The 13,111-nt window shown below is 39.6% G+C and overlaps 1 non-coding gene across 1 annotated transcript; it reads left to right on the top strand.

Moving 5' to 3' along the window:
* The first annotated feature begins 4,004 nt into the window (after positions 1 to 4,004).
* On the top strand, positions 4,005 to 4,108 carry LOC123461184. Its single transcript, XR_006637493.1, has one exon. It is a non-coding gene; the product is annotated as a U6 spliceosomal RNA (small nuclear RNA).
* Positions 4,109 to 13,111: the final 9,003 nt, after the last annotated feature.

Below are 13,111 nucleotides of genomic sequence, written 5' to 3'. Positions count from 1 at the left end.
TCTGTCATCTCAGGGTGGCCTTGAATTCATGGTGATCCTCCTACCTCTGCCTCCCGAGTGCTGGGATTAAAGGCGTGCGCCACCACGCCTGGCTTCATAACATGATTTTTTTAAAAATATATTTTGCTGGATGTGGTGGCACAGGCCTTTAATCTCCTCACTCAGGAGGCAGAGGTAGAAGGATCTCTGAGTTCAAGGCTAGGTTGAGACTACATAGTGAATTCCAGGTCAGCCTGTGCTAGACTGAGACCCTACCTCAAAGAAAAAAAAAATACACACACACGCACACACACACACACACACACACACATATATAATATACTTGAAAGAGTGTGAGAGAGAGTGAATATGGGTGTGCCAGGGTCTCCTGCTGCTGCAAAGAAACTCGAGACCCATGCACCAGTTTGTGCATCTGGCTTTACTTAGGTACTAGAGAATTGAGAACCTGGGCCATAAGTCTTTGCCTTTAACAACTGAACCATCTCCTTAGCCTCAAAAATGAAGTTGTTGATTTTTTTTTTAAAGATTTTTATTTATTTATTTGAGAGAGAAAGACAGAGAGAGAAAGACGCAGATAGAGAGCAAAAGAGAGAATGGACACGCCAGGGCCTCCAGCCACTGCAAATGAACTCCAAACGCGTGCACCCCTTTGTGCATCTGGCTAACGTGGGTCCTGGGGAATCGAGCCTCGAACTGGGGTCCTTAGGCTTCACAGGCATGCACTCAACAGCTACACCATCTCTCCAGCCTTTTTTTTTTTTTAAAGAGTATGGAAGATCCTTCAAAAAAAATTATTTGTAAACAGGAAAGAAGGGACAAAGAGGGAGAGAGAGAAGAAGAGAGAATGGGCATGACAGGGCCTCTAGTCACTGCACATGAACTCCAGACACATGTGCCACTTTGTACATTTGGCTTTATGTGGGTGCTGGGGAATTGAACCAAGTCTTTGAGGCTTTGCAAGCAAGAGTCTCTAACCGCTGAACTATCTTTCCAGCCCCTAAAGTGAAATTTTGATAATAACATTGCTTTGTGTAACACCTACCATGGTTCCTCTTCTCTCTTTGCAGTATTGGTAATTGAACCCAGAACATCTCCCAATAGGCAAACACTCTCCCACTACATCCCCATTCCTTTTTAATTTTCTCTTGAGACAGTATGGGATTATAAATTTGCCCCCATCCCATCTCTTGTGTCCAGTTCACTGCCCTGTCCTTTGCCTCTTTCATGTACCAGATATTTCCTTCTGCCTGGGAAACACTTACCATCCACTTGACCTTATTTTTCTTCTCCCAACTTCTCTCTCTTTCCCCCTCCCTGGTTTCTCCCTCTTCTTTTCACTTTATCTCATCCTGGTCAAGTATTAATCCCCAGAGACCTTTTCCTGACACTGGTGACTGTGTCTAGTCTCTGACTCTGAGCTCTTGCTTCAGAGCTCTTGTCACAATAGAATTGTATGCACCCTTGTGGTGTGATCATGTGTTTAACATCATGTTAGAGTGAATTTTAGGAGAGCTGGAACCCTGATTTCCATCGCAGTGGCTGCAGTAGCTGTAACAGAGTATGGCTTATAGGAGAAATCTAAGAGATGGGTGTACAATAGTTTCTGAGTTCTAAGAATGGATGAGTAGAGCCCACAGCCAAAAACAAGTTGTTTAAAATTGCCATTTTCTGTGGTGTGAGTTACAGCTCTGACCAGCTTTCTTGCAGAGGTTTGTCTATCCGGTGTGAATTAAGCAGACCTAGTTCTCAGGTTGTGCCTGCCCATCATACTTAGGTAAATGATGGCTGGAAGAGAGGAAGACGTGTTTTTCCCTCAGAGACCATTCCCTGTGGAGGATGTTGTTTGTATGAAAATTGGTGAGTCACTACCCTAGAAAGGGCTTCATATGCCTGGGGTCTGTGAAGCAAGGAGGAGGGAGAAGTGAATATGGAAGGAGAGGGACATTGCCTTTGGTGGGAGAAGATATGAGATTCCGTAGACACCATAGTCTCACGTGAATCCATGGAAGATGGCTGACATCTTGGACTTTCTCACCAGGACCCACAGGAGAACACCCTTCTAGCATGTGTGTGCATTTCAGTAGCTTGATAGAGCTAACTTGAACCCATCAGCGATATATGTTATGAATGACATCCCAAAAGAAGGTCCCCCTGGCCAGGCAAAAATATCCCATATAGATGGGTGGTTAGGGGAACATGATGTAGGTGAGCCAGCATTTTCATGCAGAGGCTTTTTTTTTTTAAGTGTCTTTTCAAAGCTAGAGAGATGGCTTAGCAGTTAAGGTGCTTGCTTGCAAAGCCTAAGGACCCAGGTTCACTGTCCCAGTACCCAATAAACCAGATGCACAAGGTGGCACATACGTCTTAGAGTTGTTTGCAGTAGCTGGAGGCCCTGACATGCCCATTTTTTTTTCTCTCTCTTTCAAATAGATTAAAAAAAAAATACTGTCTTTTCAGCACACAGCTCTCAAGTTCCCTATGGATTATCATAGATGAAATCAACCAAGAGACTAAGCTGAGAAACAGATTTGGGAGGGAGTCAGAACAGAGCACTCTCTCTTCCACTACGGGCCAAGGGAGTCTCCAGCCTTGCTTCAACTGCAGTAGGCACACACTCTTTATTCTTTTTCCCAGGTAGGGTCACACTCAAGCCCAGGCTGACCTGGAAATCAGTATTGTAGTCTCAGGGTAGCCTCAAACTCATGGCAATCTTCCTATTTCTGCCTCCTGAGTGCTGGGATTAAAGGCATATGCCACCATGCCTGGCATACACTTTCTCTATTGATCATGAAATGAAGGTCTCACTCAAAACAAAACATGTAGCAACTTGGAAGAGGGTAATTTGAGATATTCTTACTACTAGAGGAGTAAGTAGAGTTTAGATAGGCAGAGAAGTAGTTGAAGGGCTGGAGAGATGGCTTAGTGGTGAAGACACTTTCCTGCAAAGCCAAAGGACCCAAATTCAATTCCCCAGGACCCATGTAAGCCAGATGCATAAGGTGGCATATGTGTCTGGAGTTTGTTTGCAGTGGCTGAATGCCCTGGCATGCCCATTCTCTTACTCTCTCTTGTCTGCCCCTCTCTCTTTCTTTCTGTCTCAAATACATAAATAAAATAATTTTTTAAATGCCATAGAGAAGCTGGGCACACATGTTTAATCCCAGCACTTAGGAGGCAGAGATAGGAAGATCACTGTGAGTCCAAGACCAGACTGAGACTACATAGTGAAATCCAGGTCAGCCTGAGCTAGCGCAAGTCCTACCTCAAGAAAACAAACAAAAAAATGAGTCCATAAAGTGCCCCTTCCCCACAAATGTGTTAGCAACACTGACCTGGAGCCAGCATCAATAACACTTTTTCTTTTGATGCCCCTTTAATTCTTTGCAGTGCCAGAGTCACAGCTACACCTGGAAGTGGCTGGCTGTGTGCTAGACACAGCCCCTTGAAGGCAAAAAGGATAGTGGGCTATCTGGAGTAAGTGGGGGCATGCAATTCTAGAAATAATTCCCTTGGTCTTATGATTGGCTAGTGGGCAAGATGCTTACACTGACTGCTGCCAAGCATCCATTTGCTTGGAAGTTAGGAGAGTGAGGGAGGGACATACAAGTCTGCTCTCCCCTCTGCCTGGACACAAAGTCCTGTCTGTAAGGCTGCCCACCTGCCTAGGACCAAGTCCAACAGTGGAAAATCCAATCTCAGACCCCAGGATTCTCACAGAGCTGCAGGTCACAGAGGGAAGGCTGGCCATGGCAAGGAGATGCCAGGCCCGTCCCCTGGAGGAAACTTGCTGTCATCACCTTAGGTTCTAAGGGGGACCTTATTGGGTAATTCCTTTCCCACTGCTTTCTGGCAAAACCCTCAGGTCTGCCAAACCTGTGCATTTTTATCTTTGGTAATTCTAAAGACCGCGGCTAAAGGGCAAGACAGTGCTGGGCTGAGCTCTCAATTAGATGAATGCTTCCTTATTTTTCCTGGACTGTTTTTCCTCATATGAACTGACCTTTGTGCTGGCTTCAGCAGCACACATACTAAAATTAGAACCATACAGAGAATAGTGTGGCCTCTGCACAAGGATGACATGCAAATTCATGAAGCATTCCATATAATTTTCATTTCTTCCTTTTTTTTGAGGTAGGGTCTCACTCTGTCCCAGGCTGACCTGGAATTAGCTATGTCGTCTCAGGTGGCCTTGAACTCATGGCAATCCTCCTACCTCTGCCTCCCAAGTATTAAAGGTGTGTGCCAGCATGTCCAACTCCTTTTTTTTTTCTTTCCAAGTTTCTAGCCCAGGCTGACTTGGAACGCACTATGTAGTCCCAAGCTGGCTTTGAACTCATATAGATTATCCTGCCTCTGCCTCCAGAGTGCAGCAATTAAAGGTGTGCACCACCAAATCCATCATATACCCTCACACAAAATCATATTCTTGCAGATTCTCATCAACATCCTCACACAAAATCATATTCTTGCAGATTCTCATCAACATCCTCACACAAAATCATTGCATTCTTCTCCACCTGAACACAGTGTCAGGATCCACTTTCTCTTTTCCTTTCTCTTTCTTTTCCTTTCTTTTTCTTCCCTTCCCTTCTCCTTTCTTTCCTTCTTTCTTTCTCTCAGCTTCAAATACACAACACCAACTTCACAATTCAATTTGCTTGCACTTTCTGCAAATCCAGAAGGCCCCATGGCAATAATAGTATGATTGAGGTCTCTTTACTGAATCTGTCCATGTGCTAATTCTCCTTACATCATCCTACTTAATTTTTCTATAGAAAATTTCTTGTGTTGGTTTCTCACTTTTTTCTTTTTTAAAATTATTAGATATAGACATGTTTTGTATGTAAACAACACACGTCGGTATCATCCTTTCTCTCCTCCCTGCCCCTTTTCTGAAGAAGCCTTCCTCATTGGGGATTCAGGTCAACCCCATGGGGATTGTGGGTCATGCATTATGGGGCAGCAGTCAGTTATAAGGGACAGGAATGTCTGTGCAAAATGTCCCAACTTGTGGCTCTAAAACTCTTTCCACCCCCTCTTACACAAAATTTCCTGAGCCATGCTGGGAGCATTTTAAGTCTACTGCAGTGATAGGCACTTAGGAGCATCTAGAACTCCTGGTATGTTTGGTAGGTGTTGAGTGTCCTCAGTATCTTTCTCCAGCACCCTTGTGCTGATGTCAGACTAAGAGAGCAGCATTCTTGTTCTTTTCCCCAATTCCTATGTGGTTTCACCTGGGGCAGGAGTGGAGTGCACTGGGCTATTTATCTCCTCAAGTCCAGTCCCCATCTGAAAGAGAAGCAGATTCTCCAATGGAGAGTGAAGTCAGCACCACTTAAATAGGATAACCATTATTAATTTAGAGAGAATTAAAGGGTTTAGATACTCTTATAGTTTAAAGTTAGTGGGAGCTTGACAATGGAAAGCAGAATCATTATCTGGATATGATTCTGATATTTTTCCCAGTTCTAGATATGGTTTCCTTTCCACTGAATGGATCTGTTAACCAATCCAAGAGCAGTTGGTTATCCACCATGGCTGTGTGCCACTGCTGCATTTGTGTGAGCATCATGTCAAATTGTTGATGTTGGCCACTTTCCCGAGTAGCTCATGTAGTGCCTTACAGCACTACATGGGCTACTTGTCTGGGGACTGGCTCTCCTCCAGATTCCAACCAGATCTCTCCATGGCCTCTGTCAACAGCGTTTGGTGTCTTCAGCAGTAGGGCCCTACCATTAACCTATGGTGGGTAAGCAAGTGCTCTGACAGAAGTCTGTCTTGTTTGGTTGGGAGATCTCATAGGTCTCTCTGCTCAACAACTCATTAGCTCATTGTGGATGTAGACCACATCCTGGTATAGGGAATTAGAGGCCAGTGCCAAAGGAAAAGAAAAAAGAAAAAAGCCAGAGAAGAAAGAGAAACAGGAGAAATTTGAGGTTAGGTTTTGTCTCACTCTCCAGGGCCCTTCAATCCAGGTGCTCCCTCTAAGGTCCTCTTGAGGGTTCCACCTTTTAGTCTGATTTCCAGGATATAGGATTCTATGGTACCAGTTCAATTTGGGTTCAGATTTTGTGTTCCTCCCCCCACAATATTTTCCCTCCCCCCAAGCTCTACCCTCCCTATTGTCCAAGCCTCAAGATGCTATTCAGTTATGCCAGCAACTTGGGCTGATCCACGTTAGGAAATGCAGATAAGTGAGATCATGTGACAGTTGTCTTTCTGTGATTATGTGAGTTCACTTAGAATTATTTGTTCCAAGTTTAACCATTTTTCTATGACTTTCAATGTTTTTTTTTTTTTACTGCTGAGTAGAATTCCATTGTGTAGATATACCACATCTTGGTTATCCATTCATCCAATGATGGGCACCTGGGTTGATTCCAGTTTTTAGATATTATGAATTGAACAGCTATAAATATGGTTGAGAAAATCTCTCTGAACTGAGATGTGGAGCTTTTAGGGTAAATGCCCAGTAAGGGAATAACAGGGTCTGCTGGTAACTCTATATTTATCCTTTTCAGGAGTGTCCAAATTGATTTCCACAGTGGTTGTACCTACTTACATTCCCACCAACAGTGAATGAGGGTTCCTATTTCTCCACAGCCTCACCAACATTTTTTTTCATTTGATTTTTTAATGTTTGCTATCCTTAGTAGGGTAAGGTGGAATCTTATAGTTGTTTTAATTTGCATTTCCTTAATGGTTAGGGATGTTGGACATTTTCTAAAGTGTGTGTCAGCCATTTGCAATTCTTTCTCTAAAAACTCCCTATTTAGTTCTCTGCCCCACTTTTGGAGTGGGTTGTTTGATATTTTTTTATTGCTTAGTTTTTTGAGTTCTTTGTAGATTCTAGATATTAGGTTTCTGTCAGTGGTATAGCTGGCAAACATTTTCTCCCATTCAGTGGATAATCTATTGGTTCTGCTTATGGTATGTTTGTCTGTGCAAAAGCTTTTAAGTTTCATGAGACCCCATTGGTTGAGTGCTTGTTTAATTTCCTTGGCTGCTGGGATTTTGTTCAGGATGTCTTTTCCCAGTGTTACATCATAAAGAGTGCTTTTTATGTTTTCTTCCAGTAATTGAAGTCTTTCAGATCTTATATTTAGGTCTTTAATCTATTTGGACTTGATTTTTTTGTATGGAAATATGAATGGTTCTAATTTTATTTTTCTATATATGGTCATCCACTTTGCCCAACACCATTTATTGAAGATACTGTCTTTTCTCCAATCTATACTATTGGCAACTTTGTCAAAGATCAAGCAGCTGTTCTTGCTTTCCCTAAAGTCTGGGTCTTCAATTCTGTTCCACTGGTCTATGTTTCTGTTTTTATTCCTGTACCATGTTGTTTTTGTCACTATGGCTTTGTAATACAGCTTTAGATCAGGTATGATGATACCACTTAGAGGAGTTTCTTGTCTTGAGGATATGTTTGGATATCTGAGACCTTCTACTGTTCCATATGAATTTTAAGATCATTTTTTTAGTCTCAGTGAAGAATGATGCTGGTATTTTATTGGTATTGCATTAAATCTGAATACTGTTTTTGATAGAATTGCCATTTACACAATATTATCAAGGAACATGGAGGCCCTTCCATCTACTCAGATCCTCCTCTATTTATTTCTTTATTTTTGTGGAGATATTTTTTGTTGTTTTTTTTTAAATTTTTTATTAGCATTTTCCATGATTATAAAAAAATATCCCATGGTAATTTCCTCCCCCACCCAACACTTTCCCCTTTGAAATTCCATTCTCCATCATATTACCTCCCCATCTCAATCATTGTACTTACTTATATACAATATCAACCTATTAAGTACCCTCCTCCCTTCCTTTCTCTTCCCTTTATGTCTCCTTTTTAACTTACTGGCCTCTGCTACTAAGTATTTTCATTCTCACACAGAAGCCCAATCATCTGTAGCTAGGATCAACATATGAGAGAGAACATGTGGTGCTTGGCTTTCTGGGCCTGGGTTACCTCACTTAGTACAATCTTTTCCAGATCCATCCATTTTTCTGCAAATTTCATAACTGCATTTTTCTTTACTGCTGAGTAGAACTCCATTGTATAAAGGTACCGTATCTTCATTATCCACTCATCTGTTGAGGGACATCTAGGCTGGTTCCATTTCCCAGCTATTATAAATTGAGCAGCAATAAATATGGTTGAGCACGTACTTCTAAGGAAATGAGATGACTCATTCGGATATATGTCTAGAAGTGCTATAGCTGGGACATATGGTAGATCAATCTTTAGCTGTTTTAGGAACCTCCACACTGATTTCCATAATGGCTGGACCACATTGCATTCCCACCAGCAGTGTAGGAGGGCTCCTCTTTTTCCACATCCCTGCCAACATTTACGATCATTTGTTTTCATGATGGTGGTCAATCTGACAGCAGTGAGATGGAATCTCAGTGTAGTTTTAATCTGCATTTCCCTGATGACTAGTGACGTAGAACAATTTTTTAGATGCTTATATGTCATTCGTATTTCTTCCTTTGAGAATGCTCAATTTAGCTCCATAGCCCATTTTTTGATTGGCTTGTTTGATTCCTTATTATTTAACTTTCTGAGTTCTTTGTATATCCTAGATATTAATCCTCTATCACATATATAGCTGGCAAAGATTTTCTCCAATTCTGTAGGTTGCCTCTTTGCTTTTTTCACTGTGTCCTTTGCAGTGCAAAATCTTTGTAATTTCATGAGGTCCCAGAGATTAATCTGTGGTTTTATTGCCTGAGCAATTGGGGTTATATTCAGAAAGTCTTTGCCAAGACCAATATGTGGAAGGGATTCCCCGACTTTTTCCTCTAGCAGTTTCAGAGTTTCAGGACTGATGTTAAGGTCTTTAATCCATTTGGACTTAATTCTTGTGCATGGCAAGAGAGAAGAATCTATTTTCATCCTTCTGCAGATATATATCCAGTTTTCCCAACACCATTTGCTGAAGAGGCTGTCTTTTCTCCAATGAATATTTTTGGAATTTTTATCAAATATCAGGTGGCTATAGCTACTTGGGCTTATATCTGGGTCCTCTATTCTGTTCCACTGATCTACATGTCTGCTTTTGTGCCAGTACCATGTGTTTTTGTTACTATGGCTCTGTAGTATAGGTTAAAATCGGGTATGGTGATACCACCAGCCTTATTTTTGTTGCTCAGTATTATTTTAGATATTCAAGTTTTTTTGTGATTCCAAATGAATTTTTGGTTTGTTTTTTCTATTTCCATGAAGAATGCCTTAGGAATTTTGATGGGGATTGCATTAAATGTGTAGATTGCTTTAGGTAAGATTGCCATTTTCACAATATTGATTCTTCCAATCCAGGAACAAGGGATGTTTCTCCACTTTCTAGTGTCTTCTGCAATTTCTTGCTTGAGTGTTTAAAAGTTCTCATTGTAGAGATTTTTTTACTTCCTTGGTTAGGTTTATTCTAAGGTAATTTATTATTATTTTTTTTTTTGATGCAACTGTGAATGGGAGTGATTCTCTGATTTCATCCTCTTTGTGTTTGTTGTTAGCATATATGAAGGCTACTGATTTATGTGTATTTATTTTGTATCCTGCTACATGCCTGTAGGTTTGGATCAGCTCTAACAGTTTGCTAGTAGAGTTTTTAGGGGTCCTTTATGTATAGAATCATGTCATCTGCAAATAATGATAACTTGATCTCTTCCTTTCCAATCTGTATCCCTTTTATGTATGTCTCTTGCCTTATTGCTATGGCTAAGACTTCCAAAACTATATTAAATGAAAGTGGGAACAGTGGACACCCTTGTCTTGTTCTTGATTTTAGTGGAAAAGCTTCCAGTTTTTCCCCATTTAGTAATATGTTGGCTGTAGGTTTGTCACGAAGAGCTTTTATTATATTGAGATATGATCCTTCTATACCTAGTTTCTGTAGGACTTTTATCATGAAGGGATGTTGGATTTCGTCAAATGCTTTCTCTGCATCCAATGAGATGATCATGTGATTTTGGTCTTTCAACCCATTTATATAATGTATTACATTTATAGATTTGCGTATATTGAACCATCCCTGCATCACTGGGAAAAAGCCTACTTGGTCAGGGTAATGATCTTTTTGATATACTCTTGTGTTCTGTTTGCCAATACTTTGTTGAGAATTTTTGCATCTATGTTGTGAGGAAGATTGGTCTGTAATTTTCTTATTTTGTTCTATCTTTGCCTGGTTTTGGTATCAGGGTGATGCTGGCCTCATAGAAGGAGTTTGGTAGAATTCCCTCTTTTTCTATTTCCTGGAAAAGCTTAGGAAGCAATGGTGTTAGCTCTTCCTTAAAGGTCTGGTAAAATTCAGCAGTGAATCCATCTGGGCCTTGGCTTTTTTTAGTTGGGAGATTATTGATAACTGTTCGGATCTCCATGTTTGTTATAGGTCTATTTAAGTGATTAATCTCATTTTGATTTAATTTCGGTAGGTCATAAAAATCAACTAAATCATCCATTTCTTTCAGATTTTCATACTTTGTGGAGTATATGCTTTTATAGTATGTCCCTATGATTTTTTGAATTTCTCTGGAATCTGTTGTGATGTTACCTTGTTCATCTCTGATTTTATTAATTTGTGTCTCTTCTCTATTTCTTTTGGTCAGATTTGCTAAGGGTTTATCAATCTTGTTTATCCTTTCAAAGAAGCAACTCTTTGTTTCATTAATTCTTTGGTTTTTTTTTTTGTTTCTATTTTATCAATTTCTGCCCTAATCTTTATTATTTCTTCTTGTCTACTGATTTTTGGTTTGCCTTGTTCTTCTTTATCCAAGGCTTTAAGGTGAAGCATTAGGTCATTTACTTGTAACCTTTCTAATTTCTTAATATAGGCACTTAAGGCTATAAATTTACCTCTTAGAACTGCCTTCATTGTGTCCCAGATTTTGATATGTTGTATTCTCATTATCGTTTGACTCTATAAATTTTTTGATTTCCTTCTTTATTTCTTCATTGATCCATTCATCATTTAGTAGTGTATTGTTTAGTTTCCATGATTTTGTGCATGCTCTATAGCCTTTCTTACTACTGATTTGTAGTTTAATTCCATTGTGGTCAGATAGAATGCAAGTAATTATTTCAATTTTCCTATATTTGTTAAGATTTGCTTTGTGTCCTAATATATGTTCTATTTTAGAGAATGTTCCATGTGCTGCTGAAAAGAATGTATATTCTGCAGTCTTTGGATGAAATGTCCGGTATATATATCTGTTAGGTCCATTCCTTCTATGACCTCATTTAGTCTAGATGCCTCTCTGTTTATTTTTTTCCTGGGATGACCTGTCAATTGATGAGAGTGGGGTGTTAAAATTACCCACTACTACTGTGTTTGGTGTTATTTGTGACCTTAGTTCTAATAGTGTTTGCTTGATGAATTTGGGAGCCCCCATGTTAGGTGCATATATGTTTAGGATTGCAATGCCCTCCTGTTGGAGTGTGCCCTTAAGCAATATAAATTGTCCTTCCTTATCTTTCTTGAATAACTTTGGACTAAAGTCTACCTTGTCATATATTAAGATAGCAATCCCTGCTTGTTTTCTAGGCCCATTTGCTTGAAACACTGTCTTCCAACCTTTCACCCTAAGATAATGTCTATCCTTTGTAGAAAGGTGAGTTTCTTGGAGACAACAAATTGTAGGATCCTGCTTTTTAACCCAGTCAGCAAACCTATGTCTTTTGTTTAGGGCATTGAGGCCGTTGACATTAAGAGATATTATTGAAAGGTGTTTATTTATGTTTGCCTTTTTTTTTTTTTTGTGGTTCTGGTAATACCTGTGCTCTCTTGTGTTAACTAGTATTTGAGTATTGCTTGTTTTTTCTAGGTTCCTTATATGTGTGCTTTTCCTTTGCTTCAGCATGGAGGATTCTATCAAGTATTTTCTGTAGAGCTGGTTTTGTCTTCAAATACTCCTTTAACCTACTTTTGTCATGGAATGTCCTTATTTGTCTCTCTATTTGAATGGAAAGCTTTGCAGGATAAAGTAACCTTGGTTGACAGTTTTTGTTTTTCAGAACATGGAATATATCACTCCAAGCCCTTCTGGCTTTTAAATTTTGTGTTGAATATTGTTCTGTAATCCTGATGGGCTTGCTTTTGTAGGTAACTTGATTTTTTCTTTCTAACTGCTTTCAATATTTTTTCCTTGGTTTGTGTGTTTGGAAGTTTGATTATAATATGCAAGGAGAGGTTCTTTCCAGGTTTTGTCTGGCTGGGGTTCTAAAGGCTTCCTGTATCTGCATTGGCACCTCTTTTCCAATTTGGGGGAAGTTTTCTTTTATGATTTTGTTGAAGACACGTACTATGCCTTTGGAATGGAATTCATCTCCTTCTACTATGCCCTGAATTCTTATATTTGTTCTTTTCATACTGTCCTGAAGATCTTGAAATTCCCACTCATACTTTTCTATAAGTTTGTCTTTCACTTTGTTGGCCTATATTAGATCTGCCACCTGGTCTTCTAGCTTAGATATTCTGTCCTCTCCTTCATCCATTCTACTGGTGAGATTTTCTACAGAGGTTTTTAATTCATTATCTGTGTTCTTCATTGCTAGTAATTCTGCCTGGTTTTTCTTTATTATTTCTATTTCCTTATTTATGTCTTGTATTGTCTTCTTTATTTCATGAAATTGGTGTCCTGCGTCTTCTTTGATTCCTTTGATTTCCTCTTTGAGTTCCTCTTTGACTCCTTTGATTTGTTCTCTGACTTCTTTGAACATATTTACAATCATTCTTTTGAAATCTTTCTCAGGCATTTCCTCTAACTCGTTTTCACTGGAGGTCATTTCTTATGCATTAATACTTTTAGGTGGATTTATATCGTCTTGCTTTTAGTGTTTCTTGTTTTATAATGTATATTCTTTTCCATCTTGGATTAAGGTAATGCTTGGATTTTCTATCTAGCTGGGTATTCTTAGCTGTATCAATTGATTTGATGTTATATATTTTCAGGGTAGGAGCTTAAGGTGTTAGGTGGGGCTCTTAAGACTCTGAGAGTATCTACAAAGTGCTTCTAGGGGTTGAGTTTCCCTGCTATGGGGGTATTCAAGTAGGCTGAGTGGAATAAAATACAGGTAGCTTCTAAAATTGAACTAAACACT

Source organism: Jaculus jaculus, chromosome 5 (genome assembly GCF_020740685.1).
Source record: "Jaculus jaculus isolate mJacJac1 chromosome 5, mJacJac1.mat.Y.cur, whole genome shotgun sequence".
NCBI lineage: Eukaryota > Metazoa > Chordata > Mammalia > Rodentia > Dipodidae > Jaculus > Jaculus jaculus.
This window is presented reverse-complemented; position numbering and strand designations above follow the sequence as displayed.